The sequence below is a fragment of the Nothoprocta perdicaria genome, unplaced genomic scaffold, assembly GCF_003342845.1.
Source record: "Nothoprocta perdicaria isolate Ctin4 unplaced genomic scaffold, notPer1 scaffold_130, whole genome shotgun sequence".
Taxonomy (NCBI): domain Eukaryota; kingdom Metazoa; phylum Chordata; class Aves; order Tinamiformes; family Tinamidae; genus Nothoprocta; species Nothoprocta perdicaria.
Window position 1 is genome coordinate 334,808 of NW_020454428.1, and position 19,873 is coordinate 354,680.

The following is a 19,873-nucleotide window of genomic DNA, read 5'->3' on the forward strand; positions in this document are numbered from 1 at the left end:
GGCGCGGAGCGGCCGCGTCGCTCAGGCGGCCCCGCCGCGGGTAGCGGCCCGCGCCCAGCCCCCGCCGAGCCGCGCCATGAAGTGAGGATGGCGAGAGCCCTGCGAGCGCCCGGCCCGGCACCGGGCACCGGCACCGGCACCGGCGGGGGGCTGCTCTTCGTGCTGCTCTGCGCCGCGGCCGGCCTGCCCCGGAGCGGCCAGCAAGTGCTGCGCATCGGTGAGTGCCCCGCGCCGCTCCGCTCCGCTCCGTTCCGCGGGGGCCGGGGGGCGGCGGGGACGCGGATCCCGGAGAGCTGCGAGCCGTCCAGGGTGCCGGCGAGCTCCCTGCAGCTCCCTCGGGAACCCCGCTCTGCGTGGGGGGCTGCCCGCAGGGGCCCCGCGGGCGTGGAGCCCCAGGAAAGGAAAAAGCGGATTTTTTTTCCCTTTTTTTCACCTTTTTTTTTTTTWAATAAAAAACTCCGCACCATGGAAACGGGACTGAGTTCACAGGAAGCCTCTCGCCCGACAGTGGGTTTCTTGTGCCAGTCAAGCGAGACAGTGAATACAAAGTATTAAGAAAGAGTTAGAGGGTTAGGGGAAACTGTGGGAGAGACGCTGGCAGCATCCGGCGCGCTGCTGCTTCCTTGCCTGCTGGTGCCTCTTCAGCTCGAGAAATGCTCCATTCCTGGGCAAAAAAAAAAAAAAAAAAAAAAAAAAAAAAAAAAAAAAGCTTGATGGTTTTTGATCTGGCCAATATTAATCCCCCACTCAGTTTTTCTCCTGTTAATGTTCCTTTAGAGATCAGCTATTCCTCTGTTTAGCAAGCAAAGGAGATGATCGTGGGTATGTTTAAACAAATTAAATAACTCTCTCAAATTTGAGTAAAAGCAAAAATAAGCGGGCRGCACTCAGCCCCTCGCAGGTGAAAGTCTGGAATATGCGTGAAACTCCCTGTGCTCCGTGTGTGCTGCTTTGCTTTTCCTTTTGGGCTGAGGGTGAAGTTTGCTACCCGCTCCGCTCAGCGCTCCTGTGCTGCATTCCGGGGGATGTCCATGCGTGCTCCAGATCCAGCGGCACGGGGGCATGGGGCTTTCCCGCAGCGCTATGTTCGGGGATACTGAAACTCGGGGAGGACGGAAAGAAATGCTCCAGTAAGCTCACATGCTACAGCAGGATGCCTTTGGAAAGCGTGAGCTTGGAGTGTTACTAGACAGCCTGAATTTATGTAGCTTTAGTGAGAATAGCTTTCGAATAACATAGGTGTAAAGGGAAAGGTATTTGCTTGACTGTAATGTGAGCGTTTAGCTCCTTGCAAGGAGCAATCCTTCGCTCCGTAGCCGGCACCAGCACTGCCGGGACCCAAGTGGGGCTGGAGGGAGCACTGCGCTTCCTTCTTCCTGCATCCCCAGGCAATTCCCCACACTGCCTTTCCCCAGTATCACTCCACCTGGCTTGTGGGCTCCCTGCAGCAAGATCCATGCGTCTCCCTAGTGGAGATCTGCTCCTTCAGCACCTGTGACAGGGGTACCCTAATACCTACTAGAGTCTGTTACTTCTAATGCAATATAAATCAATAAGTGTGACAAGCTATTCAGCTTTCAGTCACACTAACAAATACGCATCCAGAGAAATGCTGCTGCCCAGTAAGAGTTCCTCGTATGCTATAGGGTTGTAAATGCATAACATATTAGATGCATTCTCATTACTATAGTTTTCCTGCCTGTAAAGTAATGATGTCATCAAATATTAATCCTTCACATCCATTAACAGCAGTAAGTTTCTCCGTGGAACCTGTCACTCTCAGAGGTGGCAAACAGAAGTAATGGAAATAAATCCTCCAACTCTCTTTTTGATAACAGGATAAAATCATCCCAAAGAATTTCTGGCAGTGAAGAAAATGCTATTAAGCCATCAGATTTTCTTGCTTGTGTTTTAGTTAGTTAAGGAAAGAAAAGCACTGCTATGTATCAGTGGGGCACTTTGCACCTGAATTAATACACTGGTGGCTTAATTGCATTTTGCACTGTTAGGGAGCTTTTGGATTTTTTAGTCTTTGTTGGCTTGTAATGTGAATGAATGTATTCTCATGCTGATATTTAATTAGTTGAGAAAGAGCAATAGAAATTCTAGATATTTCTCAGCATCTAAGTAATAATGAAGTCCTGTTTCTAGCCCTCTAAGCAGGAAAATGAGTGACTACAACATGACCAATTAAAGGTAACTCATCAGAATAAAAATAATGGATTTTGAGATAAGGCAGAGCTTTCAGCTTCAGATAATATAACTTTAGTGTCTTACTGAATATTTCTTTCACGGTCACTTTAAAAGGCTTTTTCCTTGTTATATGAAGTAGTAGAGCTGTCCAAGGAAATATCATCTTTATCTACAGATAACCCACTCAACTGTATTATATAAAGGTATATGTAAGGTTCATGACCCTAATATTTTTGATTTAATACCAAGGAATTTCTAATTTTTACACAGAGTCAATCTAACCACCTTATCTCTCCGGTGCTACTTGTATAAAAAGAAATGAACTCAAATAAGAGAAGGCAGAAGGTAAATTAAGACAAGCAGGCAGTAAATTGTGGAAATAGCCTGCAAAGCACTGGAATCCCAAGGGTGGCACAGAGATAATTGTTAAGCTTTGTTATTTCTCATAGTTCTCTTACTTCTTACTCTACTTCTGTTAAAACATTGTAACTTACACGAAGGGTGTAAGTGTATACTTCAGTGCTATCACATGATAATTTATAAATGTGATATAGATTTAAGTTACGGGGTCCAGATTAGATTTAAACGATAGCTGAGAAACTACAGAAGTTGTTAACATTATCACCGTAGTTAATTAAAAAGAACATTTGGCGATTTTCAACAAATACTCAGAGGAAGTTATCTTGGATGAAACTTGGAATTAATTTCTAAAATTAACAACTCATTAAATAGAGCTAATGCGCAATTTTTAGGTTCACAGAAATCATCTTAGGTGATGGATGAAATAGATAACACTTCAGCTGATACCAGAGGTAATTTTCAATAATAATTTGTGTGTTTCCGTAGTTAAATTGATTATTTAAATATAGGTTCATACTCTGCACTGCTTTTATTTTATGTATGTGAAATTCATAATGGTTTAATCAACTGTCCTTTCAAAGATGAAGAATTAGTATCATAATTTTTAACTCCAGTTGAGAAATACAGCAGATGCACACAAGTCAACCTAACCTGCAAAACATGTTTTTTTCTAATAAACCGGGATTTTCAATATAGATTTTAAAACATTTTTGTATATTTCACCAAGTGGTGCTAGAACTGTGAGTTCTTGTGTGTTATTGCTGTGCCCACACCTCCAAACTGATAAAGACAGCAACTGATTTTGCTGTAGATATACTACTTTTTGTCAACCCTTTTCAATAGTTTGTTTGTGATGTCAATGTATTTGAACTCTACCAGTGTGACATGACAAAAACTGTGTGTAGAAAGTCTGTGGTGTGTTTGAACATTTTAAGAAATTCTATTTCTCCCAGGTATTGCATATTAGGTAACTGCACATTTTGTTTGGGAGCATTGTAGGAAATGGGACTGCATTTTGTACCTTTAGACAGTCAGGTGTTAAATCTGTTTTATCCACCAGGTTCCAAATGTTTAGTGGCTCATCACTTCACTATGAAATAATTTTCTTAAAGTTCCTCGTTCTACATTTATCAGAAAACTAGTTTCCTACAAATATTTCTRAAGAACTGCTTTCATAATGTCTGAGCATTGGTTTTTATACATCTCTCTCCTTAGTGGATTGGCCAGTACTGCACAAAGTGCAGCTCAGTGCATTTTTTGCCTCACACGTATCAGAAATGTTTAAAATACATATAAAACACAGATGAAAAGTGTATGGCTAGCACTTCAGGCAAGAACACCAACAGGCCTATACTTGGGCACGGAAGGGTCAGTGGTGCTCAGTGGCCTCGATGCGGGCAGTGATCTCAGGGAAAACAGCACAATGTTTGGTGTGGTTATGCTTTGAATTATTAAAATCAAAACTCCATTTGTAATTTCTTTGTGTGCTGCTATTTAGGTTAGATGGTGGAGAGAAAATAATTACTTTAGCTCCTATGCCACTGTATTTCCAGGCTTTCATACCGTGGAGGATGCTTCCTGTACTAGGTTGCTTCTCTTGGGGAATATTAAAAAGTCACGAAGCCAGTGCTCAGCTGATATAAATGGGCGTCCTTTTATTGAACTCAAGGGAGCTCTGCTAGTTTAAATTGCTAGAAAAAAAGCTGCCTGGACATACATAATATATGACAGATATGAAAATTCTGTATTTTCAGCCACTAATGTATCTCCTTATGTCAGAAAAAAATCAAGTCCTACAATATCCTTTTGCCCAGTGGGTTCTCCAGTGCATTTGTGAACCCCCTTGCAGAGGCTGAGAGGTGGTGGTCACTGGGTACACACAACTGCCCACTGCTTTGGTGGCCTGTTGCACCCTCGATCCCGACTTCTCAGCATTGTGGGGTGACTGTGCTGTTGCCAGAGCATCATTATTACTGGGGTTGTGGAAAGTACTGCAGGGAATTTGAAGAAAATGTAGAGGAGAGGTTTGCTTTGCAAAATATTACAGTTTGCATCCTGGTGTTGGAATATACCTAGGTTCTAAATATACACTTTAGCATCAAATAGATAAGCTGTAAAGATACAGGATAGTCTTCAGATAGTTTGTAATACTGCAGTGTGATGATTAAACAACCTCTCAGGGCTCTATCGACTGCTTCTGTGCTGGAAAACTTGCCGAAAACTTGCCAAAAACTTGATGGAGAACAACAAAGAAAAGATCCTGAGACTAGAAAATGAAAACAATGTGAAGCAAGGCTGAATTTGCCTAGTTTGGACCAGAGCTAGATAGTCTAGAAAGTCCCGAGGGATACAAAAAGCGTTTAAAAAATTACAAGAGTGAAGAAGTAATAACTCCTGCATTTCACATCTTGGGAAGCACGTGGTTACCCATACTAAATTCCTTCTGGATATCTCAGTCAAAGGTCAGATTAGTAAAATTAAATGGAACACATGCCAGGACATTTGTATCTGTCTTGTGATATTTTTGATTTGCTCTTATCTTATGTAAGGTGTATCTTCATGCACCACTTTGCAAAATATGCCCCTTTTCTGCAGGAGCTCAGTGTGAGCAGATGAATAGCATATCCTGCTGTGGCTCACCAAAGCTTCAAAGGTTTATATAACACATGTGCATCAATTCACAGAGTGAAGACTTTGGTAAAATAAAGAATGAAATCTTCACACCTGTAAAATTGATGACATTTTGCTAAAAGATTAGACTTTTTCTATTTGTGCAAAATGACTGATACTTTGCCTAGTATTTTTTTCAATTAGCAATTCATGCATAGTATAATAATCATAGCAGGAAGAACAACCCTTTCAAATAAATATTAAATTCCTTTGAATTGCTTTTCATGCTCAGTAGCCTATCTGCAGTGTTCAGGTGTAATCACTTTTTCTAGAATTCTTGCATCTTTCTCATAACACCTAATTTCACATATTCAAAGGGCATTTGCCTCGGCATCCCTCTTGCTGTAACTATAAGCTGCTCCATATGGCCCTGTCTTCAGCAAACATTTTCTATTCAGCCAGTACAATCTGACTACTTTTTTTTTTTTTTTCATTACAGTCTGTTTTGTATGTCCTGGTCAGTAATAAAGCTTAAATCTTTTCCCCCTCCAAGTATTTTGAACAACTGTCTCTAATCTTCTTTTCTCAGAAAGGCTTGATTTGACCAACTAGGCCATAGATTGTACTGGAAAAAAAAATCCTATCCCAGAACTGATTAGTTTTACTCTACAGCTTTGGATCTGTGACCCGGAAGCTGAGTTTGTCCTCTTTTTGCTGATTTTTGTTAGATTTTAGGTATTTACAATAAACTTAGGATTTGGGGAAGGCTTTACAGTGGAAATGTTGTTATTACTTCCCTCTCCCTTTCCCTCTCTTTCCTGAAGGTGATACAGTCCTACCTAGAGAATGAATATCATAGTTAGGATTTAAAACTGATGCATCTTCCAAGTATGAGCCTTTCTCATTTGAACCAGAGAATTCAATGTCTGCTATGGCTTTGATGATCTTTCAGGTCTTCTTTTCAACTCTGGCAGTTCACCAGGTTTGTTTTATTCTTCCTCAGAGGTTAACCAGTACCCACACACTAAAGGAAAGTGGCACAAGCACTGGGAAATGTGGATCAGTAATATGGCTCAAGAGTACGAACAAAGAGTGAGAAATGGTAACAAGGGGTCAGTTTTAAGATTCTTTTCTTGAATCCTTACAATTTTACCATGTATTTGTTCACTTGGACTTTCCGTTCTCAACACCTGGAATTTAAAAGACGAGCATCATGAATTTTGTTAGTGATGCAAGTGTTCCCACCTTCTGCCACCAGATCTGCAGATGCCAGCTTAGGTTATCTCAAGGAAATTTTTGTTTACAGCACATTGATCCTGGCCCAGGAGCAGATCTCCTTCCATACTGCTGCGTGGCATGGAGGTCCCAGTTAAATGCTGAGTAGGTGGAAGTGACAGTCGTAGGGCAGAAATACCTCAAGATGTGCCAAGCAGAAACTGTTTTGAATAAGTAAGAGCATGAAACTTATTGCTCTGCCTAAGTATAAAGGACCAGCAAAACTTCCCACAGCCATTATGTCCAACCAGCGCTTCTGCTATAAATGCTATAGCAGATGCTGAGGCTTTGCTTTTGCTTTCAGGTGGAGAAGGGACAGAACTCTCCCTGAATTTGGTCACCACTACAACCTTAAAATCACTGTAATTTTGCATGCGTTTCTTACAGGAAAAATATAGGAAAAAGAAACCTCTGTATTAAAAGAAGCTGAATAAAAACTATTTCCTGCACTGTAAGTAATACAGGCTTTTAAATTCTAAATGTTTTCAACATTATAAGCAGCAAAAGACACCAGTGTATTACAGATCAAAGTATTTGGGAAAAAGTACTATTTAAAGAAAACAACATTAGTTAGCTAAAAGAAAAGAAGAAAAATGATGTTTAGAGATATGAGTTAATTCCCTTCCTCCCTTGGGACAAGCAGTGGAGCTCTGTCAGGATGTTTAGATGCCCCTTGCTGCTGCACATTCCTATTGAACATCACCTTCTTGCCTTCTCCCCAAGGAGAGATATATCAGTAATGGCCTTAGTGTGCAAGTTGGATTCCCAGGTGAGTAATTAGGTCTGCCTAATCATCTGCCACTGCTGTTTCCGCAGTTAATGTCAGCAGTCTATACATCAGCCTAACATATCATAAAGCCTTTTTTTTTTTTTTTTTTTTTTTTGGTGTGTGTGTGTGTGTGTGTGTGTGTGTTATCATCTCCCGTTTGAGAACTTTGGCCTTCATGGTCTGTGACACTGAAGTCAGTAGGTTTCTAACTGCTTTCTGTCAGCAAATAGCAAGAGCAACCTATGTATTTGGGCTTATAGCTATGTCCATACATGGATAAATGAGAAAATGTTACCTCTCTCAAAATTTTTCCTTGCTTGTATCTTATACCTACAATTACATCTACAATAACACTACTGCTGTATATTGTAGAACAATTAAACTATGAAGAACTCCTATGAATCATGCTATGCTGGGAAGAAGCTGGACTATGTAAATTGGGTTTTGCTTGATTCTGCAGGACAGTGCTGAAAAATAAAGCTGTACATATCTTATATTCTTATGTCACATAATTAGGATGGAAATCTATGGAAATTAGTGCTTCTTGGACCTGTTTTGCTATGAAAGGTGATATTAAACTAATTTCCTTACCACCTTGCTTCATATAGTGTTAACTGTGTTGTATTTCAACAAGAAATAGAATGGCTACTAATAACATTGAGATCTTATGCAGAACCTCATCAGGGTACTTCATAGATGGTGTAAAATTGCTTCAGTTTTATGGCTGGGGACAACAAGGTACAGACAAGCAAAGTGTTTCGCTGGCAAGCTTAGCTATCCTGCAGTGAGTCCAGGTCTCTTGAGGGGTCATCACCCAGACCCCTGCTCCTCAGTTTTACACAGCTTTGACACTTTCTCTTATTTTGTATGCTAGAGGAAGATTTTCCAGATCCCTGGAAACTGAAGCGCTAGGCACCAATGTTTACTAGCTCAACAGTTCATAGGTAGGAATGACAGGCAGTGTGTTGTGGCCAGAGCTGTTCCCACCTGCCTAGAGCTTGGAATGCTGAGGAGTCCTCTGAAGAAGACGAGCATGTGYCATCCTCTCCCAGTGTCGGCAGTGGTCAAATAACTCCTGCTGCATCTGAATTTAGCCAGAGAGCCTTCTGGGACCACCATCATCCATGGAACTTGTAACTCCCTGTACGTCTCAGACTTCCATGGAGGGTCATTTCCATGTGGTTTGCCGTGTTCTCCTGGCTGACTCTGCTGAGAAGAGTGGAGTGCTGCTGAAAATTCAGCATGGGAAACCTAAGCAAGGGAGAGAGACTGTTCAGATACAGAAGAATTTCCAACTTTCTTTTCCATTTTGGCACTTGCATAGACTATTTGTCACGGAACGAGTGGTGGCGGGGGTGAGTGACAAATGCACTTCACTCGTATGAAAGAAAATAATAACAGGATTTATTAATATGGACAATGATTTCACAAAATTCTATGGCAAGGTCACTTATTATTTACTACATGGAGGCACAAGATAATACAGGATTATCTTGGGATACCCTCCCGTTGGGTCACGAGGTTCAGACTGGACCCCCTTGCTTTCCAGGCTCCTTCTGAGAGGAGTCTGGGTGTGGCTGGATCCAATCCTAGTCCCAGACCTGGTCAATGGTTTATGACTGAGGGTGCTTATGTTACAAAGTAAAGTTAAAGAAAGAGAGCGAGCGAGCGAGCAAGGAAGGAAGGAAGGAAGCAAGCAAGCAAGCAAGCAAGCAAGCAAGCAAGCGTGCTATATTCACTTACCACAAATCTGCTGTGGAAAGGAAGATCTCTCGAGGAACCTCGAGGAGTAACCTTGAGAGGCGTCCCTGCCCAAGGGGAGATCCTGGTGTGCAGGCCGCAGCCGTGTCAGGAGAGCTCAAAGGGGCTCTCAGGCTGTCCRAGTATTTATGGAATAAGATGACTGGCTTGTAGTCATATTTTAACTTCAAAGACTTAGGTTGGTGTGTCGGACTTATCTCCCTGTTTACGATGCAACCTTGAGGACTGTTTTTGTTAAGTCTCAGTGAGAACAGAAATCAGGACGATGGCGCCTGCCAGAATTAGATCGGTCGCTGGTGGTCAGCAACAAAACAGGGCTGCATGTAAGGTACAGGCCAGGGTGAGCTGGGAAAGGAACGTATTGGTCACACTACTCCATTGTGAAGCACGTGGCTTCTGTACTTATACATTTTTTGAATGCAGAAGCACTTATTATTATATACTGTGTTTCCCTAAGCTGTAACTCCCAGCCAAATGTAGTAGCCCTGGTGAATTGGCCTCACTTATCCCCTTGCATAATGTTTCTTCCAACACCTTGTTTCCTCCTTTTCCTCCCTGCTGCCAAAAAAGGATCGAAGGAGTAGGAAAGAGGCTTTCGTAGCATTTGAACCATGTGAAGCAATGTACATAGTACTGTCAAAACTGTTGAAATCTTTATCAAATATTCAGGTGTCCTCATAAAATCTGGGGCTGTTCTAGCTAGGAACTAAATCTAGCTTCAGGACATACACATCTCAGTGATTGCAAACCTTTGCCTTTGCTATCTTGGTATTCTCCCTGCAAAAGATACAGAGATCTGTAAATTAGAGGCACAGAGATGTGAACATCTAGAGGAAAAAGGCAAAAAAAAAAAAAAAAAAAAAAAAAAAAAAAAAATTAAAAAAAAAAAAAAAAAAGGAAAAAAAAAAAAAAAAAAAAAAAAAAAAAAACACCTTTTGTTTTGACAGAAATAACCCTTTCTCTGCTAATGCTCAATAAAAATTCAAGTGAAGGCAAAGCCATTTTAATCCTCCTTCCTGCAATGCAAACTGCTCTTTCCTAAAGATATTGGGGGTACTGTGCCAAAGCAGTCATTTTTATAAGGGCAATGAATGGGAAGCTCAGGCTTGATGGGATGTGAAAAGTAGTTTATGTGAAATAGTTACTTCATTTTCGAGGAAGAGCAGATTAATCTGTATTTCTCTGGAAGAGTCCCAAGAGATTAATCTCAAGACATCGGAGTCCATATCAAGCATAGGGACTTCTCATCAGTAGTCAGCAGAGAGAAGCCCAGGTTGCTGCAGCAACAGGATGACATATGTAAAACTCTATTTGATTATGTCAGTAGCACGGGGAAAGCTGCTTAAAAGTTAGGTCAGGTTTTCCAGTCATGCAATACTTTTCCATAGACTGTCAGTCACTGTCAGGTTGGCCAATGAGGTAAAATGCGTGGCGAATAACGTCAGCAATCTCATGTAGATAGCAAGCTAGCTCTTCACATAGCAGATATAGTAATAAACTGCTGGAGAGCTAATAAAGGAAACTAATAATAAACCACAGTGGAACCCTTCTCTGCAATTTGGAGACAAAAAAAAAGTACTTTCTAACTAAAATATGTTTATGCTTTGTTTGTGAATGCTTTTACTCATCTTGAAAGTTGAGTTTTAGTCATCTTGAAGAGAATCAGGAAAATCATAGCAAATTCTTTAAAAATCAAGTAGATGATTTTGATAGTCTATTAATACATAGGGCACAAGGAGGATGTGTCAACTCATGTGGAGTCACTGCTTGACTATTTTCCCTTATGTATTTCATCTGATAAATTGTGTTCATGCTAAACAAAATTGCCTTCTTAATAGGACGTTACGTCCCCAGTTCATTCATCCATATTTTAAAATTGTAAATGCAAAAAGCTATCATAAAAGAATGTGGTAAATGAAGTAGATATTTTGAAGAATAATGTATGTAGCCAGATAGTAAAAGATCAGATTTTGAGATTGAGTCAAGATTGATTCAGTATTTCCTAACCTCTGAGGTCTCACTTTATATTTTTACATGTTTATTGAGAAAGCTTTGGGGATAATTTTCTGTCATTGTGCATAAAACTTGTAGAAAACCCAGGAATGTTCTCGAGATGGTCACATGGCAAACAAGGATCACTAGTGGATATGGAAACTTTATGGTGCCTGGTTGAAACCTATGGAAATTGCCGTTCTCTGTATGGTCCAGATCCTACAGAAGGACAAGATAGACATCTGGTGTTGTTTCACTGACAGGGTTTTGGTGATGGTAAGTTTGGGAGCTGTATATGCTATTCTGAGTATTCAGAAGGGATCTCCTTTACTGAATAGGACCATCTGGCTCGTCCCCTCAAACCTGATCAACTTCGTCCTTTCTTCCCATGCCTTTCTTCATGCATGTCCTTGCTCCCCCACATCCTTGGGCCGTTGTCCTGAGTCTAACCTTGTCCTCCTTTGTTCAGTTAGATGGTTTTTACTTTAGACTTGGCCCCATCAAGTCAAGTTTCTGGTTGCTGCCCAAGTCCTACCACTATGGGTCTTTCCTGATAGGGTAGCATGGCTGAGGGACTGGCTGTGGAGAAGGGACACTGCTCTGTTGTACTGAACCAGGTGCTGTATTAGAGAAGGGATAAGGCCATTTGGTCAATTCCTTCATCTCTGGGCAACACATACTTCATACAAACAGATATGGTAGGTATGCCATCATACCTGTGGTGTAGATCTGCCATCTGCCAGTGATGACAAGCCTCCACGGGGCGTGTTTGTGCTTCACAGCACCAGATTATTAAATGTTAACTCTGTGTGCTAATATGTGACAGTGTTCTCAGTGAAAACCTTTTGGGTGAAATGGTTAACAGGGAATTTTTAAATAGGGACAGAAAATGTGTTTGCTATTCTCAGAAACAGCTAAAACTTCCTGTACTCAGTCTGGGATGGACATAGCAGTCTAAGTTTCAGGTTGGTCAGGGGCTAGGGACATTGGAGGCACAGTGGCAGGACAGGGCCCGCCACAGGGCTGACCACTGTGGTTGCTCCAATCTGCTGTATCTGAAGCACATCCCAAAGAGCAAGTCAACAAAGACTATTCCCTACTTGGTATTTTACACAGATAAATGCTGCAATCTTTGTAGCAACATGTCGTTTCTTCTCTGGCACTCTGCCTACTTGAAATGCCATAATCGAAGATGGGCATTTGCTATTTCTTGAACAAGTTTTCATTTGCTTGTCTGCTAATGGCCAAGCAGCGCAGTTAAGGAGAAATGCARGGTGTCCAGCTTCTCCATCTGGAAACGTTTCTGTGTCTGTCCCTCTAAGGACACAGCACTCTTGCCCATTGCACGCTTTCCTTGCATTCTGTGACAGAGATCTGGGCAGACAGGGAGCTTCCTGCAATGAAAAGCTCAGTATTCAGTGCGTGTAATCCAGCATATGGGGCACTCTGAAAGGAAACTGCATGCCAGTCCCACGTCCCAGCTCGCTGCCGCACGCAGCACCCCATGGAGCAGAACGGGAGCAATCAAACACAAAGTTCAGCACGTGCGTGACTAAAGGTTTTGTCCTTGTGCCAGAGAAGTCTGTGGCTTTAAGGAAGCCAGATTTCACTGCAGTCTGATGCCGGTTGGTTGCTTGCGTGCAGAGGAACTTTTAAACTTCTCAGCTTTGCCCTCTCTTTCTGCATCCCCTCTCCCTGAGCATGGGGTTGTTCAGCTCGCCCCAGCCACGTGCTCCAGCACAGCATCTGCTGCTGCATCCAAGACCACTGCCACCATTTTGTTGTAAAATGATGTCTTTCTTCTTGCTATCTCCGATTCAACATCTCACACACAAAAAGCTTTTTATTCTCCCAAAGCTGCTTCCTTTTAGCTGTGCTAACCTACCCCAAAAAACTTATCAGTGGGGCACTGCAGCTGAAGTCTAATACAAGCTGATGCTTTCCCAACTGTAGCTATCTTGAAAATTTTCATTTCATGTCTAGATTGTTTACTTATCTGCTAGAAACATATGTTAAGAGAAGTTAAGGCTCTGTTGCCCAAGGTGCATTTTAATACAGGGAGAGAACTGCTTCAGATATTTCACATTACATCTTCTATCGTTATCTGGTGCTATAAATTATAAAGCTGCTCCATTGAACTGAATATATTTCTGAACACAATTTTCTAAAGAATGCAGATTTTTCTCTTTGAAATGAACAATCTGTCTTTCATCAGAATGACTTGCTGCATGCTTTGCTGCCCAAGCCTTTCTGTTTAATATTAGGGTGTCAGACAGTTCCCCGAGGACCATGTCTTGTCATTGATCCATATACTGACATTAAAAAGCATCTGCAGATAGAGCAAATGTCGGATGTGCCCTGAACAGCGAGTGCTCTGCGTAACTGTAATCTTTATCCTGTTGTCTTGAAATCAGAACTGTCATGAAGGCAGATCAGCAAGAAACATTTATGTATGTAATGTATGTGTGATACACCAAAGTGTTTTCAAAAACTGATTGCCTGCAGGGTGCAAGTGAAGTACTCAGACACTGTTTGATTTTGATGCCTGCCTCTGTCTGACTGAATTCCTGGCTCCCAGCCCTCTTCTCTCAGCTTTCCCAGTGTGGGGAGATCTTGCCCCAGCTTGTTTTCTTCTACAAGGAGAGAGTTGTTCAAATAGGTCTGCTGTCTTTCCATAAGAGCATGGATTTGGTCCCCTTCCCTCTTACAAACTGTGCCCCATGTATGACCACATGCCCATAAATGCGAGGCATTGTAGCTGACCCAAATTCTGGTTGCTCACAAATGCAAAATCTCCATCTGATGAGGATGGATAAAGTTAACAGAGGAGGTTAATCCAATGTGGGAAGAACACCTGCAGCCGGGGTTCCTGTGGTCCCTGCTGCATGTTGCACTGGGAGAGCTGGAGGAGAAGACACAGTGGCAGGGGATCCCTGGTACCTCCCAGTGGCAGCTGTACACTTCTTCTTTCAGGAACAGCAGTTGAACAGATTCCTTTTTTAAAGAGGAAACAGTGGTAGCCAGTCTTGCCTATGTGTCCGAGCGGATAGGTTTAAGTCTTGTAACTCCTCTGCTGACAGTTTTCTGTAATGTATTAAAATACTTTCACAGCACAATTATGGGAAAAGATGATGAGGGAAAGGATAATTGTTCTTTACAAATGTAAAATACTTCATCTGACAGCTACTGTTTTAAGACCACTTACGTACTAATTTATTTCCAGAAGTCAACAAGCAAAAGGAAGGTGAAATCCTTCTCCATCAGAGACAGATCAAGACTGTTTTCTTTGTTACATGTTGTTGCACAAAGGTCACACGTAAGATAAGAAAAATTTTAGAAATAAATGCTTATTGGTTATTGGCTCCCAGAAACACCCTCACTCAAAAGCTGGCTTCCCTAAGATGTGGACAATTTCAGAAGCATTCTGTCCATGCCCTTTATACTGGAATTGCCCCTTTTTGGCATCTTCTAACTAGAATATTGAGGAACTATTTCTTTCCTCAAGTTTTTAACTGATGTTGCAAGGGCTGCAGTTTGTTAGGTGGCAGACTGAGCTGCTCTGCTGTTTTAGTTAGACTGTGCCTCTGCAAAGAAAGATACATATATATTATAATAATTTAAATAACTGGAAGATGCAGAAGAACTTTTGCTAGGAAACTCAAATTAATGCTAGAATTCTTTGCTTTTCTATTTGCAATTCTGATTTTCACAATGACAGGAGTGTTTTTATTACAATGCTTAGGATGATGCAACAAGTTACGGCATTCTATAATGAAGTAATAGGAATGTACAATTAAACTGGTAAAGTCTCTTCATTGGTTGTTTAACTCATCATTCCAAGCACACAGAAAAAAACTGAATGAAAAGTAGTCATGGCTCATGTCAAATTGTCATTTTTGATATCTTATCACTGCTGAATTAATCCTTATTGCATAATTAACAAGCATCAAAGAAGCATTTTAAAAAGAATATTCAACATATTCAGTTGCTCATTTTAAAATATTCATACCCAACACTTTATGCCTTCATTACTCCTGTAAGTCAAAACACACAGGCAGGATAAAAAAGATGACTGTCAGCCACATTCTAATTTAACCTCTTGAAACCAATTAAGAAGTTGATGCATAGGAAGTAGAGTAATGCTGACAAGCTCCTCAGAATATATCATATTTAAAATTACTTCTTACTTCTGGCAGGACCAGGCTGAAGGAAGCAGAGACAGCAGTTTTCAAAGGCTCAGAACTCACTCCTTCTTCCATGGTAGTCAGTTTGTCATAAATTTCATAAAGCTCAGTGACTGCACATACGGGTTCTCCAGGAAGTTTGATTTGGTGTTAGCCTTAAATTTCTTAGTGTCAGCATATATAACTGCAGAATATCTTTGAAAATCAATCCCTTAGCCATTTCTATGAGCTCTTGCAGAAGATCTGGGAGAAAACAGGGAACAAAACCAGAAGAACCAGCTTTCTGATTCTCTGCCCTTTGTTTTGAGTGACAGACCACTTATCCTTAGGAAAAAAAAAAAAAGGCAAAAAGACCTAAAATCTATTCATGCTCTGCCTCCGCAAGTCAGTGAAACCATGCCTGTTTATACTGTTGAGGTTCTGGCAAATATATTATTCAGGCAGAAGAGAGCAGCTGGACAAGCTGCCAAGGTTCAGCCAAACTGCAAATGAAGGTTCTGGATTTCATTAGTATAAGGAAATCAATGGTCAAAAGCCTCCCGCTTCTTGCCTTTTTGCCTTTTGTCAAGATTTCCCACTTTGTGAAGATTTCCCTCTGTGCCCTGCATGTTCTCACCAAAGCAGAGGGGTAGAAAGAATGACAGAATTCATGGGTTTATAGCAAGGCCAGCTGTTGTCAGGTGTAAATTGTTGCAGCTACCGATGGTGCTATAAACAGATTCGAATAACAAGAGAGCTGGAAAGTCATCTTGCCACAGTTTCTAGAAATAGCATTATTATTTACATGCGATGACTTGGTTACAGATAGCACAGCAAAGACTGAAGCACAAACCTCTATTTATATAGAAGAATGTCTTGTCAGAAAAGAATCTTCCCTTGTTTTGTGTAGCTTAGCATGGAGCCTTTGATTCACTGCACAAATATATCAAATAAGGTCAAGTATGATACAATTCTGGTGTCATGCTGAATTCATAGTAGAGCTAATATTGTTACAGTCCTGTTGTGACTGCCATAAACCTGTCACATTTTCAATAGGGTGAATCATGAAGGATACAGGAGAATCAATGGGGATAAAAATGCGCAGTGCGATAACAGCATCCATCTTACCGTAATTTTGCTTGTATTATACTGAGTAGCCTGATTAAAAAGGTCATGTTTAAGTGTAATCTGACAAAAGCATTTATAAAAATGAGTGTCAGAGAGAAGGAATCCAGACTGATGAGCTTTCTGGGTAAACCGTTAAGTAACATATCAGTCTAGCCTCCCTGGGGGACATGGAGTCCTGCAGCCACCAGTGAGCTGTCTATGTGAACGGGGGCACCAGGCAACCCCCACCATTCCTGAAACCTACTTGTAACTGGAGAATGGCAGGCAGCCTGGCACATTTGTATTTTTTGATAGCCGAAGTGAAGTAAAAAAAGACGCTGAGTGGTATGTTACGAAGTCAAAAATATCTTCTGTATTCATGCAGAAGATTTTACAGGGGTCTCTAGGACCCTGTGACTCTGTTGGAACATTTAGGGTGAAAAGACATCATTCTTTCACTCCTAGAGCTTATAGGAATAGTGTGTTCTATATTTTATGATGAATTTGTACTTCATGACAAATTTCATAGACTCTGGATTATGTTACTCAAAAAAAAAAAGAGAGAAATATGAGGATATAAAAATTCTCCAATTTAGTTATGATGTGTTCACTTTTTAAAGTTTCCAACAGTATTGATCTGTAAGTCCAGAGGAATACTTTGGGTGAGGTCTGGTATAAATTTGAGCCTCCTGACCAAAAATAACCTAATTGACTTGTATCATCCAAGTGTCTGGTCAGTTTAGTTTGTCTGCACTCTATACTAAAAAATAACACATAACCACCAGCTCCCTTTTGCTGGATAATGGTGCTGCATTTATTCTGAGATACAGTGGTGTGGACATTGCAAGCTTTAAAAAGAAGCTGATGAAGCCTTGTTCCCTGGGGACTTATGCTCTGCTCATCCCCATCTGACAGTAGCCTTAACTTCAGATCAGCCTCTTGTACCCTCTTAGGATCCTCCCTGCAGCAGCACCTTTAATTCACTTCTTTTTCCAAAATCCTCCAGCACTTCCTCATATCCCCAAATTAAAAGCTTCCAAGAGGCATCTTCACTATTCCAGGTATTCACTAGCCGGCTGTCAGGGCCAACCCATACGTAACTGGAGCTTAACCCTGGCTGAGGTGAGGCTTCTTGCTGCATTCCTCAAGCTGATTTTCACAAAATTTGTAGCCATCATATGTCTTTGAGACCTCTCTCCTCAGCTTGACTAATGTTAGGAAGCGGTTTAATTTTTGGAGTTAACAGGACTAGGAGAGATGAGCAGACAAGATGGTTTTGTAAACCTTTTATCCTTAGAAAATCTGACTGGAAGAGGGGCCTAAATTATTTTGTCATAAGAAATCAGATGTCTGTTACCGCAAAACTAGATTTTATCTGAGATAGATAGCCAAAATACAGGGTTCCCCCACTCTACACTCTGTGAAGAAGTATAATCAAAATCAAATGGTAGCTGCACTTGCAGTGAAGCTTGTGCTTTTGTGAGAGATTGGTTTGAGGGAGATTTGTGTAACACTTATCCCACTTGAGCCATACAGCATCTTTCCTTCCTCCCTAGCCGTAGAGACAGTGCAATTAGGACGTGGGCATACATCAAAGGGGAAAGCTTTGATAGCAATTTGGGGAACATCAGACCCATCAGTGTCTGCTTTTTCTTCATTACAGGGAAACATATTTTGAGAAGTCAAGCAGCATGGGAAGTTCAGAAGTGCACTGATGTTTATTATTCGGAAAGTGTGATCTGCATCCTTCACACATCTCAAAATTTAGCCCTTTCCGTTATGCTGCAGATGATAAGTAAAGCGCAAAATCAAAGAGAGAATTTTTCATCTCACCATAAAAGCCCTCTACAATGCAAAATATTCACAGGTAGCTTCGTAAACAGCCATGTTTGTGTCAGAAGAAAGAAAAATAAAGCCCTCACAAAGATCACGGAAAGCAATCAAGGGTGCTGGTGCACTCTTGAAGGTGAGGCAGTGAAGAGAAGCTGGGGCTCCTGTGCTTTTTTCTGGGGGACTCAGGCTGCCACAAGGTGCAGAGGGGACATGGGAACCTTAGCAACACAGATGGCACATTTGCAAGTGCCACACATGGCAAACTTTGCAATGCCATAGTTGGGCTGCTGTCTTTTTCAGCAGGTTCTAGGTAGGCTGTGATCGCCCAGTTCCTGCTCACCACCCTTTTCCATTGTGCTTCCCTCTCCCTGCCCTCATAGCCCTGAAAAGCAGAGGCGGAGATGGCTTCTGAAGCTAGCAGGCTTGCCTTGCAAAGATGATCATTTTTAAGAGATTCAGTGATTGGAGTTCTGCTAGAGGAGCTCTTTACTGCAGTCCTGCTATCTCCTGTCATCGTGTGCTCGAGCACCAGTACACAAGAAGGATAAAGAAAAGGAAATGGAAAGAAAAAATCTGAGATAAGAACGAGTTGGCAGGTTGATTATAATCTTAAGTATGTGGAAATGTGTTTATGCACGTTTGCTATTTAAACTGAAGTACTTTTCAGTGTGCAGCAAGCTTAACTGATTACAGAATGGAGGACTTATTGTGAAAAACATCACGAAATTCCAAAATACATTTTTCAGCCTGGTATATTGCACTGTGCCCCAAACTTCAAAGAACACGGCACTGTGAACTCAGAAATCTGGCAAATTGCATGAACATGTTTATAAAACCATTGAGACAGTATTTCACAGGAAGACATCTGCAGCTAATGGGACATTTACTCATTTTTTCTTTCATTAGGATTGCCTTTGTGCTAAGTTAAGACTTGAAATACAGTATTTCTGGTGGGATAAGAAAATATGACCAAAGAGGTCAGGAAGGTAAGGAGTTTCCTGTCTTTGCATGTCTTAAAAATTCAGATAGCTGGCAGTGACAAAACAATGACAGCTCTGACTGCTGCTGACAGTCTGTTACTTTTACAGTCACCTTCTAAGCTTCATTGCTTATCATCAGATAGCACAGTTGGCCCCAATGGAAAAGACAGGTTGCTGCAGATGACAGGATCTTTACAGCAGACAATCATGATGGCATTAGTGTTTATCCACTGCAGTAAGTGAATAAATCACAGTGAATGGGCTTCCCCTTGGAGTCAGGTTCTGTTGTTTTATTCTTGCCCAGGCACAAGTGCTTATTCGTCAAATCGTGAAATTGCCCGGCGTGCTCCATTGCGCACTCCAGTGAGCAGTTTATGTCCACAGATCGTGAAACCCATATTAGAATTCCACTTGAAGACCCAGATGTTAAATAAAAGCTGCTTTGTGAGTCTGGAAGGAAGCTCTCCCCACTGTCTGCGAGTTAGGGATGTTTTGCAGTGTCTCAGTGTAACTGAATGGAGAGTTTTTAACTGGCACCATTCCTCTTACAGGGTTTCTTGGTGGGAGAGCGAGATAATAAATGTATTATGGAGAAAGGGCTGTGCACTGCCCCAGATTCACATAGGAAACTCACTCCTGTCAGCAGTGTGGAAACAGGAGGATTATTTTATATAGGTAAAAGCAGATATACTATTTTAGCTCAATGGACTGTTTATTGCTGTGAAACAGAAATGCTCCTTCCTTCCTTCCTTCCTTCCTTCCTTCCTTCCTTCCTTCCTTCCTTCCTTCCTTCCTTCCTTCCTTCCTTCCTTCCTTCCTTCCTTCCTTCC

General features: G+C 41.4%; 1 protein-coding gene across 1 annotated transcript in view; it reads left to right on the forward strand.

Annotated features, from left to right (window-relative positions):
* The first annotated feature begins 119 nt into the window (after positions 1-119).
* GRIK1 (glutamate ionotropic receptor kainate type subunit 1) overlaps positions 120-19,873 on the forward strand; it is a 161,613-nt gene continuing 141,859 nt past the window's right edge. The window contains exon 1 of the mRNA XM_026033660.1: positions 120-217. The gene's annotated coding sequence lies outside the window, so the exon portion shown is untranslated. The remainder of the gene's footprint in view (positions 218-19,873) is intronic.